The sequence below is a fragment of the Trichoplusia ni genome, chromosome 7 (assembly GCF_003590095.1).
Source record: "Trichoplusia ni isolate ovarian cell line Hi5 chromosome 7, tn1, whole genome shotgun sequence".
Lineage (NCBI taxonomy): Eukaryota > Metazoa > Arthropoda > Insecta > Lepidoptera > Noctuidae > Trichoplusia > Trichoplusia ni.
Window position 1 is genome coordinate 8,174,837 of NC_039484.1, and position 23,249 is coordinate 8,198,085.

Consider the following 23,249-nt stretch of genomic DNA (forward strand, 5'->3'; position numbering starts at 1 on the left):
CCATTTTGTACGAAAACAAACTAGAATAAAAAATGGATGTATATGAACCTATGCAATGAAAAAAGCTGTCAAGTTTCGGATAAACAGGCTTGTAGAAAACAATTTCTAAATAATTGCCACCCGTCACAATTATGGCCATCTACTGCAACAGAATGAAGATGATTATGCGTTTAAAACGAATTTGCGCTTTACCTTGTAGACAATGGACAATAAGATGTAAGAACAGCTGCTACTAAGTAAAATAGGGAAATGGCGGGAACCTTTTTACTAGACAGTGAAAAAAATGTTAGGATTCGTTCGTTTTTTTAAATAAACTGACAGAAATGTAAATATACATCAGCCACGCTGATAGACGATAGAAAAGACAAACGATATTTAGCTGAACTAATAAAGTTGCACACAATCCACTGCGCAGTTGCGGCGAAATGTCGGAATTTAATTTTCGAATTCCAGTTACCATCCACTCGTAGTAGCAGTGATGCAGTTGTCAGAAACATTTGGTTTTAAACAGATTATTGGAGTGATTGAATAACGATGGGATTGGACGACCCTCTGCCTACCGTTGCTGCTAATCAGCTGATCTCAGTAGAGATACTAATGTGTGCGGACGCATGCTGACTAATGGCACTCCCGTTGTTTACTGAAATGTACGAGAGCAGATTTTGTCCATTACATCGGAAATAAGAGGGCTGTTTTTTTTTGGTGAAACTCTCTACTCTAGTCTGCATAGTTAGCTGCTGAGTTATGTTCAATATTACTAAAAATGATCTTTGAATTTGAATTTGAGAGACATTTTGTTTTGTAATCTCATGATTAGCTGCCCCAGCACGCAAATGGCAAAGGAAGGAACATGGATAGGCTTTAGTCAGAAAAATGCTGACAATCCCTTTCACTCAATGAGTCATTTGATGATATCCAGAAGAAAAGAAGTATCTGATACATCTGTAATAAATTATTGAGATTAAAACTAAAAAATCAGGACCTTTCCTATGTTGTATTCACATGACTCTATCTGCTAATATACAACAACTAGACGAAAACTACTAAACTACCTGCATCTTTAATATGGAACTAAAACGTCGCTCTATTGCTCAACTTACGTCATTAAACAGATCTAAGTGACACGGATTCGAACTTCAGAGCGATAAAAAGTACTTTGTAAAGCCAATTGGAGTACTCAAAACATTAATACTCTACGTTTGCAAAAGCTTTGGAAATTGAAGTTACGTAACGAGGTAACGTACTAACTCTACGTAATATACTTTTACTCTTACTTCCGAGAACGTTATCCGATTAAATGTTATTTAAAAAGTAGCTTTTATAACTTTGGTAATAGAGTTTTGAGTCGCAAAGCAGAAAAAAGGTTCATATTGATGATTCGAAAAGTCATTTTTATCGTACGTGTGATTACCTTCTATAGTGTAATTAGTTGTTTGCTAATGCTTGCAGGTTTTAAAATAAATACTTTAAATACCAAAAGGTCTTCTTCCAATAGTAGTTTCTTGTTTTGAAGAAATTAATATTGTATAAAAGATATAACTATGTTATAAAGAAGCTTGCTTTCGTACTAAAATACGATATTGAATATGAACGCCAATATGACGCTCTAAGCAGACACGTAAATTCAATAAAACGAACGGTTCGGGTATAAGTAACGGCAGTACATAACAAAATAAATATCTACTTATATTTCATACAGATGTAGAAATAAGTGACGATCATGTTTTTACACGTCTGTCAAGATATACGCTCGTGTGCGTCTACTTTAGCAAAGGTGACGGAGGATCAGGTTTTCTTGAACTTTTCATTTTGAAATGATAAATGAAAATTCAAAATTTGGCATATTTTTTTATACTGTAAACGCCTATTTTACTTAATAATTATTAAGATCTTTCTTGGTAGCTAAAGCCTCTTGACATACAGAATTTGATCAATGACAAATACAGTGATTTAACTGTTAATGATTGGATTATTTCGTAGTCCAATTTACAAATATAAAGTACATTTTTATTTATTTTGTATTAAAATCGTGCACAAACTCCACTCATACAAGAATAAAACAGGCATTTAAAAACCAATTGCTGTAATATCAATTGGATGAAAGTACCGACAACTAATTTAAAATCACGCTTCAGCGATTTCGAACATCCCTAGGGCAATACTATTAGCGTTAGTGATTATTAACAAACCGTAATAAACGCTTCAAACGATTCATATGGCGCCGTAATCTATATCGAGCAATCAGCGTATGATGTTATCGTTAAGGTATAATAGACTGGCCCTTAATGGTACGAGTATTGTGGGCAAACTGGTTGGAAAGAATTTTAGCTAAGCTGATTTTTTTTATAAATTCTGTTCGTTGCCTGCCAGTGTTAGATTGAATAATTATATGAAAATAAATTATTGCGTTGTTTTTTTTTTTATAAGCTAAGTCTTTACTGAAATTATGAAGTGTTGTCACGTTTTAGTTTGGATCAAAATATTTTGTTTATAATAGTATCGATGCCATAGTATTAGTAAGTAGGTTTAGAGTGATTTCGATTACACTTCAAACATCTTAAACGCAACTTGAGTCGGGTTTTCAATGTTTTTGACGCAGACAACTTAATTTTTAAATAACCACTAGGTAAAAGATATATTGGATACATAAACTACGAAATAAATTCGTGAAATACCGTAGGGTCTTCAGGGACTTATAAATATTGATACTGGCATTAAGTTTAAACACGGAATTAACCGATGTTTGTGTTGGGTGACGTTTATCCCAAAAGTTGAGTAACCTCATTTATATGTGGTTCGCCTTTCAAAATGGGTTCTTCCTGGTGTTGCCTGACTTTGCAAAATTAATGCCACAACTGTCAAAATATGTGAAAAGTAATTTAGACAACGATTTGATAAATTTTATTTTTGCTGTCAAAATATTTTGCATGTTTTGCAATACCACAGTTAATCCATAGACGTGTTTTTTTATCTACATATTTCCCTGTAACCCATCGAAGTGAAAATATTTTGTAGGTTAACATTTTCCTGAAAAACGCTCCTCTTTAAACTGAAACGCTGCTTCAGACAGGTGAAAGAGTTGTCTATTTTTAGAACGGCTCACGTTACTGTAATTTACTTTGAATATCGGATTTATTTGTTTTCAATATTTATGAAATCTGCGCTCTCTAGTAACTTGGAAAATTATTCGATTGCGTCTGTTTGCCGAATGAAGTAGCTACATAGAATATTAAATTGGCACCGAATAATTTTAATATAGAGTTCTTGATAACTGTTCAATTCTGCTGTTTACTGCTTGAGTATAAAATATAAGTTTTCAACTTAATGATTTTGTGTTTGAACTATATGTAAGACATTTCCAAATTTTTTGTCGTATTTTATTATGATTTGCGTAAAAGCTTGTGATTGCAAGAATATACAAAAAAAAAACAATCAATACTTTTATTAATTATTAACCTACATTTATATTGAATTACGCAGGCTGGCCCCTCCAAAGCTGTAACGACGCAATAATTTGACTATAATGCTTCCCAATATTTATTTTCCAACTTAAAAGGGGGAAAATCACGTACAGATAAAAGGCACTTTGCTATAACAACAGGCGGACATAAGCTCATACAGCATTCATGTGTTTTAGCGAATTTTGTTAAAGAATGCACGTTTATTTTTGCCTTATCCTCTATGTAAATAAGGTAAATTTTTGATTACTCTTTGTGAGCGTTCTTTGTTTTGAACAAAGAAGCCAACAACAATGGCATTAAGCGGTGAATGGAGTGTTTTTTTAGAAAATTACTCGGAACCGTTTATGTCGACATTTGAGCGCGGAAATTGATAAACTTTGTTTGGAACTACTAATTTACACTGCCTGATTTCTTTCAAGGTATTTATATTATATATTATGTAATATGGCAACAAATGAAATTTAGTTTATGTGTTACTACCGATCAAATATATTCATTCGTCAAATTATTTTAAAACCACATTGTTTAGGAATACTAATTTTTTACGACTGATACAAAGTACATACATATTAATTTATTACAGTGCTCAGTTATCACCGAGAATATCATTCAAAATATAGTTTAAAAGTCACAGAATAAGAAGTTATAAGAGAAGAGGTCATTAAATCACATGATTCACGAGTAGAGCAGTAAACGTAATACATATGACTTTAAACTACTTAAAGTTTTTTCGCCTGGTGGCCATTTTATAGGATATAAAACACAACACAAGTTAGCTAATAAATCTGTTCTTTTCTATTGGCAGGTTTACGACATCAAGCGTAGCTCCTGCATGCATATCATTATGTTAATAAAACAATATTGGTTTACATCGTGCAGGTTTATGAAACAGCAGTTTTAAAGAGAATATGATGACTTAGGTTTTTTTCATTAGAAAATACTTTGTGACAGATTTTGTTGTTGTGTATTTTCAACCACATACTGTAAATTAGATTTTTTAAGTTTAACATATCACAAATGTACTTAGATAGAAAAGACTAGATCAAAACACACATATTCTTCAATAAAAAAAATGTTAAAATAACGCCATTTTTTCACTTTTGACGCGTATGAAATGTATGTGTAAATAAATAAAAAGTTTTATTGTAAAGCTTACTTGACGCCATGCTACAAAGTTAATAAAAGCGGATTCAGTCGAAGTTAAATTACGTTTGGCGAGATACCGGCAAATGTAACGCGTTAACAGAGTTATTTCTTATCAGCGTCAGAAGTTAAGGCTATTTTCGTGATATCATCGTAATAAGTAGAGTCGAATGGCAATTAGTTATTGGCTGTATAAACATTACATTTATTAGTATAGTCACAATGTGTTAGTTACTAAAAATGGTTAAAAATTGCCGAATAACTTGGCATAAAATGAATGAAAGCTACTGCGTAGCGCATGAAAATAAATAAAAAGTGCTTATGGAAATAGTATTACGTTTTTTAGATAAGAAATATAAACGGTGTCAATAAGATACTAAAGATTAACCTTTAAAATCAATAACATCACTTGAGCTTGTTTGCAAATATGAAATATTCGTAGGCTGTCTACGAGTACCGTAGCGTATTGACGTAGGTTCGCCTACGGCGTAGCAGTGAGTAATATTAGACTGTGCAATGTTCAAAGTATCGTATTCCATGTAAAGGATTTTTGTGGAACGTTTTTGAGCAATTCTTTTTTTCTACAAATAAAGAACGGCAATAATTCCTTCACATAAATCACAGCTCCCTCAGTGGAACCGTTGACATTAATTTTACTTCCCCTTTGCCCTTTAATTTTTCACTAGATGAAATGGTTGGAAAGTACTTGTGATGAGAGCGCAAAAGATTGGAAAGACTAGGTATGTTTTTGACACACACATTGAAAAATACTTTTATATAAATTTGCGTTGTCAAACTTTATGTTTTTAGTTGCTAAAACATCTTATAGTTTTATTTTCTTCTAAAAAATATGTGTTTTCTTTCTTAAGTTCACATAGAATACTGTCTTACATGTTATAAGTAGATTAAAAATTCAATGTTACGCAATACAAGAATAAGTTTCTAAAGATTAAACCAAGCTCAACCTTTGAGAGGACGTCCTAAAAATGGGCTTGCGTACTTTCAAACTTACATTTCTTTTAAACAAAAACTGCTACAAAAGATACCCTTTCGCTTTATGTTAACCAAAAAGGTTTAGGTTACATTATAAATAGGGTGTAACTATTATAATAAAAGTATAATATTAGATGTTTGGGTTTGGATTTATTTAATACGATTTAAAATGTCCTTTATGAATACACTAGCTTTTGCCCGCGACTTCGTCCCCGTGGGTAGAAGATATAAGTTATGATTTATACCTACCCTGTTTTTTTACACATTTTCCATTGTATCTTCGCTCCTATTAGTCGCAGCGTGATAGTATATAGCCTAAAACCTTTCGATGAATGGTCTATTCAATACAAAAATAATTTTTCAATTTGAACCAGTAGTTCCTGAGATTAGCGCGTTCAAACAAACAACCTCTTCAGCTTTATATATTAGTATATAGATATAGATGAGAAAGCTAAGATTTATGCGTTGGAGATGCTAAAGTGTTTTTCATATTATTAAAAGAAAAGTAATTTCTATAACAATAGCCTGTCATGGCGGTCTTGTTCGATGATATAGGGTCTCATTATTTTGTAACAGATACTCACGAACGTTAAGCAACAAAGGTAGCGAAAGTCTCGAAGACTAGATAGAAATTGGTTTGATATTATGATGTATCTAAGCAGGAAAAAAAAACAGTTAATTTCATATTTTTTACAGAAAACTTTGTAACGGAAAATTTCAGCTCCATATTCGGTCAAACTGTTTTACGGTCATAATTATGTTGCCAAAATTGATACCTCAACTGAATATAACTAGCACAGAATATGTCATAACCGATTACGTCAAAACCATTAAATATTTAAGATGAAAACAGAAGATTTACTTAAATACCTTCAAGTATCAAGTAGTATCAATTCAGGCAAAATTTTCTCTCAATATTTTGCGTACATAATAAAGTCTGTAATAAATCTTAAGACAATAATTTTGATGTACTGCAGCAATATCTCAGCTAGCTCATCTCGAGACTAATTTGTAGGGCACATCTGTGCTTCACAAATGACATCAAAAGAGGTACAAGTAATGAACATGTACTTTGAGTTACGCGCCTACTTATCTCTGAATAAAGGAATATAAGAAGCCTGTGCGTATGACGTAAGCGTTACTCGGCGTAATAATTTGCTTATACCCTGTTACGTCAGAGTTTGACTTTTACATACCTTAGTATCTGCGGAGAGATCTCGACCAATTATTTATGTTACTGTATTAGTTCGAGTTCTTAAGTTATGGTCATGATTCTCTCAATTTTAAATTAGCGTAACACTTTAAAGTTTGTTATTGCATAATGTTATACATATACACAATTTAGTTTGAAATAAATTAATTTATGAATATTGTATGTGTTAAAAGCCATTCTAATTTGGAGAAGTGTTATGCTAGCCGCGTTGCTTACCTACGTTATATTTCATAGATTATTTAAATTTGCAGTTTTCCAGATAAAACTAGTTAAAAAATATATTGTTTTGCAGTCTTTGGGTTAGTTTTAAAACGATATTGTAATATGTGCCCGTTGAAGTTAGAAAACTTACCAATATAGTTTGAATTAAGTTTCAAATATTGACGTTGACCTGAAACAAAAAAAAAACCTTTAAGCATACTCATAACAACACTCCAAGTTTCGTTCCCAACTGGTTTCTCTGTATGAAACTCAGTGTCAGTTCATGATTTAGCTAAATATGTAATACCTAATCTCCCTGAATCAATATTAGAGTGATGCAGCTGCACAGGTCATGGACCTTCAGTCCTTAAACCACACAGGTACACAACCTCCTTTGAGGATTCCAAGTGTACATTAAATATGGACCTGCAAACATTCCATTACCTGTTCTTTGCTATTATGACCTTTTACTTTGTCGAAATTCTATTGACTCTCCCTTGTTTGTACGTTAATTAGTTTTGAAGTAATAATGAAGAACGTTTCGTTAGGTTCTAACAAAGTGGTTCAACATTTTCCGGTTTGTTGTCGTTATAATGACGTCGAGAGCGCTTGTTTAAGAGCGGACTAGAATTGTAAGGTTTCAAATAGGCTGTTTAAAAATAATATTCGTGTTATATTCAGGGATTTTTATGTAAGATTCTAAAGTGTTTGTCAGGTAAATTATCAATAGTAGAACACATCTACTATTTTATATGTTAATTTGACAATAATCATTAAAGCCAGCTTTAACTTTTTCTTAAGTTTAGATTATTTAGGTCAAAGGCAAAACCAGAATTCGTAAATGTGCAGTAAATTCAAAAGGGATCACATTTCTATTCATATGCGTCCCACACACATATACATAATTTAGCCAAAACAGTTTCTATAGCTGCGGGACAAATCAATAACAAGAGATAGTATCGGGTTGCATTCAATGGAGCTATCAAATGGATGACCATTAGCTTTGTAATGCGGCTTTGAACCACTTCTGTGGTGGCTCACTCCACTAATTAGTCCCCATTTCAGTTGAATGCACCGTCCTGCCGTACCCCTCTACTCAGATTACACGTTACAGTGTTCAATAGCGGACCGGCAAACCAACTAATAGCCGATGAACGTACGAATTGAAGTCAATGAAAGTTCATATTATTAGCAATGTTGCTGTTAAATGAATACCGGCTAACGGTTTGGGTTAAAGAATTTGTGTGTTGGAAAAAATTGATCCTTTCGGTTTTGTTGAGAGAATTTCTGGGTTTTAGCAGTTTTAATTTTGTAAAAAAACTAGTTGTCGTTCAGTTATTAGTACTAGTATTTAGTAGTATGTGAAGTGTCTATAATGTTTTTTCATAGATTGATGGTCATATAAAAATACTAACGACTAATAAAACAAATAAAACCTCTTTTATTTCAAAAAATTCAAAAGTCTTTTTCAATATTTACATCTCTGCATAATTAATTACCTGGCTTTCATTAAAATTACGTTCTCTGATAGTTGCATTAAGTTTTATTAAGCTGCATGACATACATGTTGCTATTTTACATTACATTAGAACTAATGAACTAAGCAATAATGTGAATTAGTGACTTTGTAGATCTCACTATATTTTGGTACCAAAAATATTATAAAGGCAAAAGAAAACAGCTAAGGTTATTTCGTTATGGCCGAATTTAAATTAATTTTAATAGTTACGTTATTTGTAATAGAGAACCAAATTGCCATCAATTAGTTACTGATGATGAAACAACGTTTCGTCTCTTCAATAAACAAACAGGTCACAAAAAGAACTGAAGTTAAACAAGCCTTTTACGTTTTAAATCTCTTTTTCTTTACAAAGAATTATTTGAAACAGACAACGAACAAATCTAACTTCAAAATCGTCTTTGGAACTAAACACTGGTGACATTACACGTCAATAAGTATTGGGGACTTGAAAAGGTATTCAGGCACTATTCAGGTAACACAAAGGGACGTCAGTTGATGTTCATTCTTGGTACTATTTGCTTCATTCAAGGATGACGTCGCTATTCAAGCCCGCGTATTGTGAAGTCAGTCATGGGTAATAATTATGAGCGAGCGTTTGCAACCACAAGGCGAATGATGCGATTGAATAATCTCAAATTAACTCTAACTTTAATGTCTTAATGCTTTCAAATCGTTTGAAATACGTTATGTTAGGTATACTTGTGTGTATTTTCACAAATAAATTTTACTTTGTTGCAACTTCTTTATGAAGTTACTGTGAATGTATAACTGTCGAACGAAAAAATAATATATGAAACAGTTGACAGCAAAATTATAAATAAATAATATAAATGTAAATTCATCACCTCTGACTTGCTGAAACTTTTGAGAAAATCGTCAGTGGCTTTTATTTTGCCCAACGCAAAAAGAGGGTGTTATAAATGTGACGTGTCTGTCTGTCTGTGGCATCACAGCTCCCGAGCGGCTTTTAATTTAGTTTGTTTTGTATTACAGGTGTATTATGTGCGAGTATTCTTAGATATGTTTGATACAAATCGGACGTGCCATTTGAGAATCGTAGTGGAAGTTTTCATCTTCAGCGGTTTTTAAAATGTATTTTGTTAATTCTTCAATATTTTATTTTCATCATTTCGCATAGGTCCTATAGACCTCATACTCAGCTTTGTAGGCATTTATACAAATAAAGCACAAACTTCTACCTTTATGCCTTTATAAGATTAAGCTCCAAATCTACCTGTCTATGTGGGTGGTGAGCACAAAGAATGATAACAGGCCAACATTTCTGTGCTGTCACAGAGAGGTAAAACAAATAAGTTTTTATCTCCGCGACTCTTTGTAGATAACCGAGTGGAAACAAATAGACAAGGCCTGTTTAAAGCAGAGAAAGTAAGTGATAGGCACACGTACCGCATTTACATTGTTTTTTTTTGTGAAAAATGGCCGATCAAATAGTATTCGTTGCGAGACGTGTCGAGGTTTGTTTATCCTTGAACGGTTCATGTATATTGGCTGTGTTTTATGTTTTGTTTTAGGGTACCTTATCTAAAAGAGGAACTCTATTACCAACGCTCGCTGCTTGTCTGTCCGTCCGTCATCAGAATGTATTTCATGAACTGTGATAGCTATACAGGTGAAATTATCACGTATGATGTATAATAATACAAATCAACGCCGTGGTATTAATTTGTATAGCTCATCGAATTGTGTCCAATGTTTTTCATTCTCAGTGTATCCGAGATCGAGTCACATTGGTTCAGTGTTGTTTTTAAGTTGTATTTATACGACAATGTTTGCCCTTTGAAGATTTATAGGCATGTGATAGTATCGTGCGAATTTTATTTCCTAAATTAATGTGATACCAGTCACAAGGCAACGAAAATAGTGCCTTGTGTTAAAAATAAACCTTATTAGTATTACAAAGAATTACATCCTTATTTTTATATGTACCTTACAACAGCATATAACGCATAAACGGATTTCCCACTGATCCGATCCTATTCAAAATGCGTATAAAAACAATAAAAAATCTGGCGGAAAAATAAAGCTAATCCCGGGAGACAAATTTACATAATAAAGAATGGTTTCGCAAAGGGTTGGGATACAAATATCTGCGCATAATCGAGCACTTTATAGGGGAAATTGAATTTTAGTTTGTTAGTAGGCTTCAGTGATCCTGAAGTGGCCTTCGACGTATTATCAAGTTTCATGAACATTGAATAACAATTATGTTATTGATCAATACGTTTTACCTAATATTAACCCCTGGCTCTATATAATTAATTGATGAAATTTTTTCAAGATGATACTCTTTTCACAGATTTAGTATCTTGACTTAACAGTTAATAGAGATGAAGCCAGTTAAAAACTCAACAGGATTGTTTTTCAGGCTCCGTATAGAAAAAGTTAAACCGGAACCCGATAACTGAGATATTTTATTTATTTTATTTTATTAGGTTTGGAAAACATACAGTTTTAACAGCTTACAAAAACAACAAATTAGGGAACTATTAACCAATTACATGTTTTCGCATTTAAGTATCTATAAAGAGCATGCTTGAAAGAGAAAAGGATATAAACTATAAACTTATTTAGTATTTTAGTACATAAAAAACAATAAACATTTACACTATGATATTACTAGCGCAAGATACAACAGTTGTCGAACCAATGTTTTGTTAGAAATCGATTAAATACATGAGGCTTAGTAACGAATAAGTCCAGTTCAGAAAAGTTGATGAGCTTATTATAAGACTTTGCGCATCTTACAAAGAACGAATTCTGTCTGTAGTTCGTGTAGCAACGGGGTACGCTAAGAAGCAGGAAGGGTGTTCTAGCAGATCTAGTAGGAGCGCGTAAGTTAATCTTGGAGATAAGTTGCGGGGCGTCGATATAAGATTGTGCTAATTTGACGAGGAGAGAGATGTCTGATATTTTTCTTCTCTCCTCAAGAGGTAGTAAATGGTATCTTTTGCATCTCAACTCATAATTAGGGTCATAGGTTTTGCACTTGTGCTGCAAGTATCGCGTAAAGTTTCGTTGAACAGATTCCAGTCTAGAGGTATAGATGTCATACATTGGATTCCAAACCTGCGAACTGTACTCAAGTGAGCTACGAACGAAGGAGCAATATAATATTTTAATTATTTTGGGATCTTTAAACTGAGAACAAGACCTTTTTAAGAACCCCATGGCCTTGTTAGCTTTATTTACTATCTGATCTATGTGCTTCTCATAGGTCAGTTTGGAATCATGTATAACACCTAAATCTCGTATATAGTCTACTCTTTTCAGCTGGTCATTCTTTAAAGAATATATGTGGGTCGTGATGTTGGCTTTGCGAGTAAATGAGATTGTGTAACATTTAGACACGTTGAGTTCCAAATTGTTTATCTTACAATAATTTTCTAGTCTCTTAAGATCCTGTTGTAAATAGTAACAGTCTCCGACATTATCTATGCGTTTAAAAATCTTCATGTCGTCTGCGTAAAGCAGGAATAATGAATTCTGAAAGCAAGTGTGGATGTCATTTATAAAGATGTTAAACAACAAGGGACCGAGAAGCGATCCTTGGGGTACTCCTGAGGGGGCACAATACCGCTTCGACACAGCGCCATTGACCACAACAGCCTGGGAACGATTTTTTATGTAAGATGTTATCCAAGGATATAAATTACCATGAATACCTGCGCAGAGAATTTTTTGTAAAAGAATATTATGGTCAATACGGTCAAAGCATTTACTGTAGTCTGTGAAAACACAATCCACCTGTCCTCCATCGTCCATACTTGCTGTAGTGAAGTCGATAAAGGACAGCAGGTTGGTAGTAGTCGAACGGTTTTTAAGAAAGCCGTGCTGTTGCGGAATAAATGTTGCAGAAAAAGTGCTGTAAACTTGCGTGTAAATGATGCGTTCAAGTATTTTACCAAAGAGGCACAGTTTGGATATAGGTCTGTAGTTTTTGATGTCACTCTTAATTCCATTCTTGTATACAGGTGTTACATACGCAAACTTCCATATACTGGGGACAGTTCCTTCCGTAACAGAGCGCGTGAAAATAATCGTCAGAGGCTTAACTAGTGCTTTGGCACACTTGACGATAAATAGTGGCGGTACGTTGTCGGGACCGGCGCCTTTTGTGAGATCTAAAGATTCTAAGTGCCTAAGCAGGTGGTTTGGATCTATTGTGATTTTGCCTATGTTTAGTGCAGAGTCAGTATATGCATTGACTGGATACGGGGTAGAAAAATTTCGGTCTGAAGCGGAAAGGAAGTTGGACTGGAAGTAGGACGCAAAAGCGTCACCAACTTCATCATTTGTGTTACAACAACGACCCTCAAAAGACATATTGGAGGGGATAGTGTTAGCGCCCTTTTTGTTGGATTTTATGAAGGACCAAAACATTTTTGGATTTTTTATAATGGAGGCTTCAGTTCTGGTTATGTACGACATATAGCAATCTTCCTCAATTGCTTTAGCTCTGGCGCGAAGTAGTATATAAGAATTGTAGTCTGATGTGTTGCCATAAATGCGGTATTTACGAAGGTATTTGTATTTTTCCTTAAGTATTTTTTTCAAACTTGAGTTATACCATGGTGGGTAGCTTGAAGGATAAATAGTTTTGTGAGGTATATACTTAGTAATTAAACTCTGAAGGTATTTATAAAATAAATCAACTGCATCGTCTAGAGAGTTGCCAAGCAAGTTGTCTTCCCATGAGTGCTCGTCCAGTAAGGTATTAATACGGTCGTAGTCCCCAGATTCATAATACCATTTCAATCGGGGATAAGGTTTTAATGGTAACTCAAAGTGGTGTCTCAGTACGATATCAAGAGATTTATGATGGTCATCTTCCGGAACAAAAGGGCTGGGACAGGCACTAATACTTAAATTAACATTTGATAAAACTAAGTCCAAAATTCTTCCCTTGGATTTGTTACAACAATTATTGTACTGAATTAAGTTGCACTCAGAAAGAATGTCAAAAAAGTATGTTTGGGATTCACCCGTTATACCTGAGGGTTGTAAACAGTTACCAATACTTGACCATTCTACATTGGGCATATTAAAATCCCCTAGTACTATGAAGGTGTCATCGGGGTTTGAGTTAACAATAAGTGAGAGACTATCAGAAAAGGATCGCAGTTGTGTCTCGTAGGTGTTCCCCAAATTTTGCTTGCAAAGGTAAATAACACAAATGTTTATCTTATGTACAGTGCGGTTCTTCTTTTTTAAACTAATTGTAACCCAGAGATCTTCGGCTGGTGACGACCAGTCGGAACGAACTTCAGCCGATAGTTCTCGTCGCACGGCCACCATCACACCACCTCCTAAGGTTTGTTTAGTTTTACTGTAATCTCTGTCCCTACGCCAAACTAAGTACTCACTACCAATCAGTTCAGAGTCGCTTATACTGTCCAATAACCAGGTTTCTGTTATCGCGATGATGTCATAAGAATTTAAGAATACATTACGTTTGAATATATTTGTCTTTGTTCGCAAACCCCGCGTATTTTTATAATATAATTCAAATGAGGCCATTTTTATAGACGAAAAAATTTAAAAGATTAAAAGCTAATAAAAGGATTGTAAGCCTACGCGCAATTATGTATAGATTGATAGAAATCGCCCCGAGAGAGGAGTAGTGAGTAATTATGCTAGAATGACGTTCTAAATAACGATATAATTTAAATATAACACCACAACCAATAATTAACGTAAGCATTAGAAAAAGTATGCGCAAGAAAGGTAGAATTAAATAAGTTGCTACACGAACCGAACAATAACTTTTAAAAACGACGGTAAATAGTAAAATACATTCGCCAGATAAGCGGCTCGAGTTTGCGGTGACGCGGGCGCAAGCAACAATGGCACCTATGTCGCGGTACAATACGCGCGAGTGAGTGGTAAATTGCGTGCGCTGCAGTAGATGACTACGGTCAAATGGTTGTTCGACTAATCTGTTGTGAATCACTCGAAACGTTAAGTAAAGGTGAATATTAAAAGTTATAAAGTGGTTAAACATGGTTCTCAAACTGTGCACAAGTGTTCTAAATAGATGTGAGATGACTACAGTTGATGATTTGCAATTTTTAAAAGGTCTTCCTCGCATTTTATAAAAAATGTAGACGCAGTGTCCGACCTTTTTGCCATGATCTTGCAGTGTTTTACCCAAATATATTTAAAATTATTTTCTTTCGCAAGGGCTTTTGCCTTGTTTAGAAGTGACTTATTGCTGGGAGTTAAATGGTCATTGACGTAGAAGTTGGCAGCCGAAGAAAATCCTAGATTGGATATGTTCAGCAAGTTACTATTGCGCGCAGAAGCCACGAATTCCTCCTTGGTATAGCGACTGTTAAAAGCAACTACGATCGGCTTATCTACGTTGGAGATGCGAGTTGGTATACGTGCAATATAATTTATGTCCTCCCTTCGTATAGAGATGTTGCAAAGGTTTATTCCATTCTGTGCTATATCATACAAATTTTCATCTTTTTTCTGCGGTATTCCTTTGATCTCGGCATTATTAGCTCTTGCCCATTGGTCTCTGTCACGCGATTCTCGGTTTAACCTGTCAATTCCCTCCTGGAGTATTGGTATTTGACCCGCCATTTTCTCCATCGTGATTACCTTTGACTCGAGAGACTTTACTTTTTCGGAGAAACCGTTTATTGAGTCGTGGGCCATCTCAATGGAGTCCTTGAGCCCGGAGAGCTCCAGTTTGATGGATTTCACGTCTGCAACCAACGCAGCCAATGGAGCCAGGTCAAGGGCAATCTTGTTGAGCTGTTCCTGCATTTTGTCGAGCTGGCTAGGCTGGGGAGATACAGGCAGAGAAGGGGATGTTGACTTACATTTTGGGCAGCGCCAAGCGTTCTTCCTACTATCACCGAGTCTTCGGTAACCAACTTCAGTGACTCCAGCGCATTGATAGTCATAGTGTTGATTGCAGCCACTACAGATCGGGCCGTCGGTGTGCTCGGAACCACAACTAGCGCAAGTGAACATGATCGAAAAGTTTTAAATTGCAACTGGAATTATCTCTTTAAACAAACAAGCGTGCGCTTGAGGCAAGGGCCTGACAGTTACTGATATCTCAGTCTTTCCGTCTGTCGGTCTGTCCCTCTCTGCCCTTCTGCCACCAGAATGCATCTCTTGCAGCGTATTAGAAAAAGAGTTAAAATTTCACAGTTGAGGTATTTTAGTTGCGGCTATAACTAAAAATAAGGATTGACGTTAAATGACGTTGTTACGGTCATAAATTTGATAGGTGACTATTTTTGTTTGATGTATCTTTGTCCTATTTTAACAAAACCTGGTTTGGTTTAGATGTAGTTTATTAAGTCGAGTAACTACGTATAGTTAAGTTTAACGCCATCTAATATTAAGAATTATTAATTTTATACCGTCAAAAACAATTGCACAGAAAATACAAAGTCTTATCACTAATAAAAGAAGTTCAGGCAAATAAACAAAGAACTAATCATTCAAGCAGTGCATTATGTGGCTTACTTAAATAAAGCCAATATTATTATGCATTTAGAACAGAAGACACTTTGTTTTCAATTTGCATCATTAATAACCAGACAAGCTTTCATGAAGATAAGCTCCGCTTTTTGTTGCACTAAGCTTTATTAACATTACACGTAACGGGTGCTTTTCCTTTTCATTAGCACTAATGGGCTTACCAATAATGTGAATTCGTTATTATGCTAAGACTAAAATGTGTTTTAGTTCAGGAAAATATTAAAAGATCGGATTATATCTGTGGTTAATTAAAATTTAAATCGTTTAAAGAGGTAAAGTCTTAAAGAAGTAAGTGAAAGTGAATAAATAATGCTAAAAGTCTGAAGTAAATAATGAAAATTGGACAAATGCGAGTCGGACTCGCGACTTTGAGGGTTCCGTGCATTTATTTTTATAGCCTATGTCAGATACTACAGCTGGGCAAAAACGGGAGGACTCTCCTCCCACCGAACAAATATTCAAAACAAAAACAAACGTTGATTAACCTCGGTCATTGCTTTTTGTATTTGTTGTTATAGCGGCAACAAAAATCCATCTGTGAAGTTTTCATATGTTAGGTGTCTGACGGACAAACGGTGATGCCTCAATAATAGGGTTCCGTTTTAACCCCTTGGAAACGAAGTCTTGAAATATGTCGTCTTGAAAATATTGATTAAAATAAAGACTTAAGTATAAATAAATACGTAAAACAATTACGAGAATTATACTTTAGTAGCTTATAACTGAAAAAAAATGTATATATTATTTATAAAATCTGTGCTTTATACAATGAAATTTCTTCGAGTTACAAGTTTATACATAGTTTGTCATTTTACTCTTAGTGGCTTGTAAAACTTGTTACTATTAAAAACTTAGAAGCAAACTTATACGTATCCATGAGCGTTAATATTAGTTTAGAAAAAGATCAAAAGGGACCTATAAAGTTGTACATCAGTAGTTTATTTGTGTCTATGCATCTTTTACTAAAAATATTTTGCTATTTTTAACCCCAGCCGAAAAAAAGGTGAATTATGTTCTTAAACGTGTATGATAAAATCGGTGGAGCCATTTAGAAGTGGTGAAAGTTTAATACGAAAATATATGATTTTCATGTAAACGAACAATAGTGTGTGCAAATATCAAATCAAATCCAATTCAATTAATGTACATTAGCAATTATGAACTTTTTTACTGCAAACCGTATAATTCATATTAACCTAATCAAAACAATTCATTCCAAAATTCAAATTGTATAAATTAAACGTAAATTCGAAACAGCTTTAATGCCTATTGTAGTTTCCTATTACTGGGTATTAACAGAAATAGGACGATACAATTGTTTAGCTCTGTACCAGTAAATCCTTCAACAATAGAATATTGCATTTAACATTTACAATAGGGTATTAAGTTCTGAGATTGCAATAAAGCGTAAGTAGCGGCAGGCTTCGCCTCTGCTCCTAGTTTAGACTTTGATGCTTTCCTCCTGTACCTATCCTACGCAATTTGTGTTTGCTCATATTATGTAAGGTAACTTTCGCTCTCTGTGGCAAAAAAATGACGACAGCCAATATGATTCTTCAAGTGTAATATTGAAGCGAATTAGAAAAAAAAAATGTGATGCCTTAAGTGATTGATAAAATATGGTATTGATTAATTGGGAAAGGTGTTGTTGCAAAGAGTCCTTATACAGAGGGTTTCTTAAAGTACTGCTATAGATACGTAGCCTATAATATGCTTTTAGACTGAAAAACAAGAGACAACAGAGAGAGTAAACAGTCTTGAGGTTATTCTTGAAATCCAAACAATTCTAATGATTGGAAAACACAAAATACTTAAAGGCCGCTATCATTAAAAAAGCAATAAATACACGTAATTTAAAACGTAAGTGTCCAGTATTCAAAATAAAGAGACATAAATATCTAGGTCGTGGACGTGGGGTATAATAATGTGTGCACGGGGCGCACTGACCTGTCGTACGATTTCACGGTGTTACAAGTTTAAAACAACGCCCGTCGGACTTGTACGCAGTCCGTACACGACACATCAAAGGCAAGCGCCGGGACACAGGAATTGGTGAACACGACGAACATTATAGATGGAGTCTTTGTCTTTGAGGATAGTTATCTTCGAAAAGCGATGACTTTTTGGCTATTATGTTATTTGGTTGACCTTCCTTGGACCTTTTTTGTCTTGGATTTTTGTAAGTTTTATTTGTTGTTTTCCTTTAAACACAAGATACAGGGTTTCGAATAACACTTTTTGGGAGTTTGTTGTGTTTGCCGTTTCTTGTCCATAATCTGACCACTTAGGAAAGGTGTACATTAGAAACTGCTTGTGAATATTTTTCTTTACTTTTAAAATGAGTTAATAAAGGTTAATTTTGTAATTAATATTACTATGCAACGAACTGTCGTCAAAGATTACAGATTGGTTTCAAATTTACAAAAAATAATGTTAAAATATCGACAGCAAGATGCGATCACAAGCGAAACGAAAATCCAAAATAGCCGTCGGCCTTCCCCGGCTGTATGTCACGGCCGTTTCGATCCACATCAGCTGTTGCCCGAGAATATAACCAACACAATATGACGTCCGCATGCCGTCCTAAGTACACTCGTCTATGGAAATACGCTGTCGTCCGTTAATAACTGCCCACGTGAGCAAATCCTCTCAAAATGATAATTATAGGTACCTAGGCTACGTTATATTGAACTCTCAATGTTGTTGGCTGAATTATGTGCTTATAATAAAATTGCCTTTTTAATTTTGTTTACTTTTTCTTTTCTTTTCTCGGAATTGGAATGGTGGTTCTATTTTTAGATCCCGATTCATGAAGGTTTTCCATGAACCTTTTAATTTTGTCGCTCTTCGTAAAAACAATCTTTACCTGCCGCTTCTGAACAGTTTTTCTCTGAATTATGATAAGGTTTGATTCCAGTCTCAGTGGATTCAGCTTAAAACTGTATTTCAAATGAAGTAAGCCTTGAGCTTCACGACTCATTTTCCATGGTAATACAATTTCCTATTGTAAGACAGGTTGTCAGAGTTGTGATGACTTAACGACTGTCAAAGTTTAACGAATGACAGCCGGAGAAAACTGGTTAACGTACTCCGCCAAAATTAGTCTTGAATTTATTAGTTGATTTTAAATAAACTTAAAATAATTAATTAAATTACTTGGTTTTTTATTCAATAAATTTTTATATACTTTCACATTACGCCATCTAGTCTCAAACTAAGCCAAGCTTGTATAATGAGTATCTACTAGATACAAGAGCATAATTATAAATTTTCTACGTTTTATTACATTGACAAAAAGTATCACTGATAAAAACTAATTTACTATAATTAGTGTTCCAGTGAAGCAAACTATGGAGTAAAATTAATATTAATTAAGTGCAGTATGTTTTAAAAGAGTAATTAACGTTTAAATTGAAAACGTTGTACATTGTACCTTTAATATGATCTCTTAACGTTACTGTTGCCGTTGAAGAAGCGAGACGGCAATAATCACTCTATAGTACTCTCCCGCTTATACAGTACGATCCAGATTAAATATTATGAAGGCATACCATAGCACGTTTTAGTGTAATGAAATTTTAAAACATAATTAAATCCTTCTCTAAAGATATGAAAACTAATTAAACTGGGTATAATTAAACCTAATTGAAATAAAGGTAGAAAATATTTTCATATTAATTTTCGACTTTATTTTATTAAGACAGATATTTTGTTATTAATCAGGGTTAAAGGTTATTCTGACAGAACTCTTTCGTCCACGCTGTTTGATTTAATTTCGGTTGATTGGAGAGTTTATTTGTAAAATTTTGTATTTTTTTTTCAATTTTTGAACGGTTCCCTACCCAAAGATAGGTCATAAATATGTAGGTACCTATGACTTTTCTTTTCGGACGTTGACTTTTTAGCCTATTAATACGAAACCCTTTTGACGCGAGTCTGTCTCACATTGGATCGATTTTATAAGTCCCTTTATGAAAAAAAATGCAGATGAAATTTAATTTCTACTGTTCAATTTTTACAAAAATATGACTTCATTAGATACAACAGACAAACGTATGCGTAAAAAATATGAATATTAGCATTTAGAGATTAAGTAAAAATCTAATTTTTGCCTGCACTAAACATAATTTCCTAGAAAGTTGCAGTAAAATGAGAGCTGACCATAGACTTTAAACGAGGTAGGTACTCGTATTTTGTGAGAAGCTTTTACCAAACCTGTTGTTTGTTTTCTACTAGTTCGATATGGGAGGCTTTTAGTTCGAGTTACCAAATATCCTGTTTCCAGTAAATATATCTTTTTCGAATCAACAATAATGTCTTCTTTGTATTGTTTGTTGCTTGTTTCTTAGGTTTATAACGTCATTTGATTTTTTATAAAAAAATAAATAATAAACTACTACGAACCTGTATAGAAAATGCATCAAAAATCGTGAAATAATTACATAGTGTAGTCAATCAGACGACCGACTTTTAAAATTTATTACGGAACCATGTTACCTACCGATCGAAGTCCATAAGTAAAACTGAGGTATAAATACATAGTCGACTTAACAATCAGTCCTCGACTCGGCCTGCGCCTATAATTTTCAAAAGCCCGCCGTTGATTACTCCCGAGTACAACCGCGGCACACAGCTATAGCGACCTAGTTTACATTGTTTACACGACCCTGCCTTGGTCCTAGTCATTCCTCTTGGAACATGTAAAAACTTTTTTGTTACTTTGCTTTAGGGTATAACGAAAAAGTTCCCTTGTTCAGTAGATAGCGAGTAAAGAGGTTATATAGAAATAAGTTTGTGCTGCGAACAGTCTGGAAAGGAGTTTAACAATTATGAAGGTTGCATATATACGTACGTTTACGTTAACGTTGTTACTTTTTATCACTTAATCTAAGCTCTCTAAGCTAAGGATTGACACATTATAATTAATAATAAAACTATAAAACATTTTACAATAACATACCTCTACAGTAAAATATCTTTATATCTCACAGCAAAAATGAGATTTAATTGAGTATTATACTCAATGAAATCTCATTTTTGCGTTGCCATTTACGCTATTACGAAAGAGTTATAAAAAGTATTTCTAACTCAAAGCTTTGCTTTCAGAAATTCCATTCTCAACAGAATGCCTTGAAAAGGATTCCGTAAATCTGTTAGTATGTTTGTCCCATTACAAAGTTGTGAGTGTAGCTTAGTTTAGTTTTAACTAGCTGACCTATTTTACTCGAGGACAATATTAAGTTTATTTTTATTTGTTTTATGTTTATTTATAGATACAACCCTCCTTCGAGAATTGATCTGTCTGATTGTGGAAACTGTATGTTTGCATTTGATGATAATTATAAGGTACAAATTTTAAGCTTAGTTCTATAGCAATATGAAAGTCTAAAAATAAAATTGCAGTTTCTTGCAAGAAATTTATTACAAGATAGTTTACTCTATACTCTTGCGAATCCCCTGCTCAGGTTTTATTTAAATATATTTTAAGAAGAAGTTACTTGAAAACGAAGTAGTTTTCTTAAGGCATTCTTTAAGCCTGATTTTTTACTTGTCGCTACAGCGGCAGGACAGCGTAGCCTCAGGTTCAGTTTTTACTCTTTAGGCACAACCATTTAAATCATTTTAAATCATGTCCTCCTTTAAACATTCAATTGCTGTAGTGTCTATTTCAATTATTTGGATACATTAAATTCTAATTAAGCAGATTAGTCGCTAATTGGAACCCACTAATTTCAATGATCGAATGTTTTATGTTGACCGCTAAATTGAAATGAACTGACACGGAAAATAATTACATATTCAGTTGATCAACAAATATGTTTGCAATGTTATGTACAAATAACGTAACTTTCATGCTATTTGTGGAATTGATATTTTCATAATGAATATTATTTGAATCAATTCTTACTATTTTACTAATCAATCCTTAAGCCGCTGGGGGTTTATTGATTCATTAGTTTTATTTATTCGTATTAAAAATACACCAACAATATAATATTTTTACATTTAACTACATGGTGGTGAAACTGCCACATTGAATGCTCATAATATTCTAGTCACCATAAAGCAGTTTTTCCCGTAGTCTGGCTACTTAGGGTCATGACCCCTGTTTGGCTTACGGACCGAAACAATGATGATGCATACATACGTCGTACTGAAGTAATCCTTTTAGTTTTGCGGTAATGGAAAAAGGTAGCTGAGCATGAAATTCATTTGTTGCGTTGAAAGTTCCCTGAAAATTTGTTTCGGAAGAGAATTCGATTAAATATAACAGTTTATTCGATAATCGGGTATTTTGAGCTGTTACTGGCTATAAATTTACTGTTACTCTTATATCATCTTAAAATTTTGCAAATATGCATAATGTACCAGTTGTTTCAGGTATTTTTTTACAGGTAGGTATATTTACTCAAAGGGTTGTGTTTTTGTAATAACTTTCGTGCGGCAAATTTGTTATAATATGCTTTACTTAACAACGGTTTACTGACGCGTATTTATCGGGATAGACTTCGACTCCCGACTTCGTTCGGACTGAAGCGGAGTCCTTAATTGTGAGCTGACGCGGCAACGAAGTCACAAGTCAAGGAAAAAATAAAGAACTTGTGTCAACATTACAATTCAATCAACTTTCTTTGATCTTACGACAATCTCGTATTAAAAACAAACGAAAAGAAATAGGTGAATTGAATTCCAAAAAACCTTAATACACGGCAAAAAGTCTCAGTACACCATGTTGTGAATGCTGTATGTACATACAATTAGAAATGCCTATGAGGAATGATGGTATTCCTGTTTTAACTTGTACCAAATGTATGTTATGCTGTAGTTATACCTAATAGATACAAAAAAGGACAAAACCACTCTTCGCTCATTCACTGTCGTTCTGAACAAAATATATACAGTGTCCAATTACTTATACTCCAACGTACACGTGTGACTCGAGTTTGACTGACTTCGTATGTTCAATGAAGTATCAAGGAAATCTAGAGACCGACTCATGAGGGACTGCCAATGTTCCGGATACATGTAAACAAGGATCTGTATACACATGTCAATGTTTGCACAGCTACCGGTCTTGCAGGTGCCTCTCCCCAATTGATATTGGACCTATCAACTATAAATCTATAACTAAACATCGGTGCCTATCTATAGACATGAAGTACAGGCTTATTGGTTTAAACAGTTCCCTAAT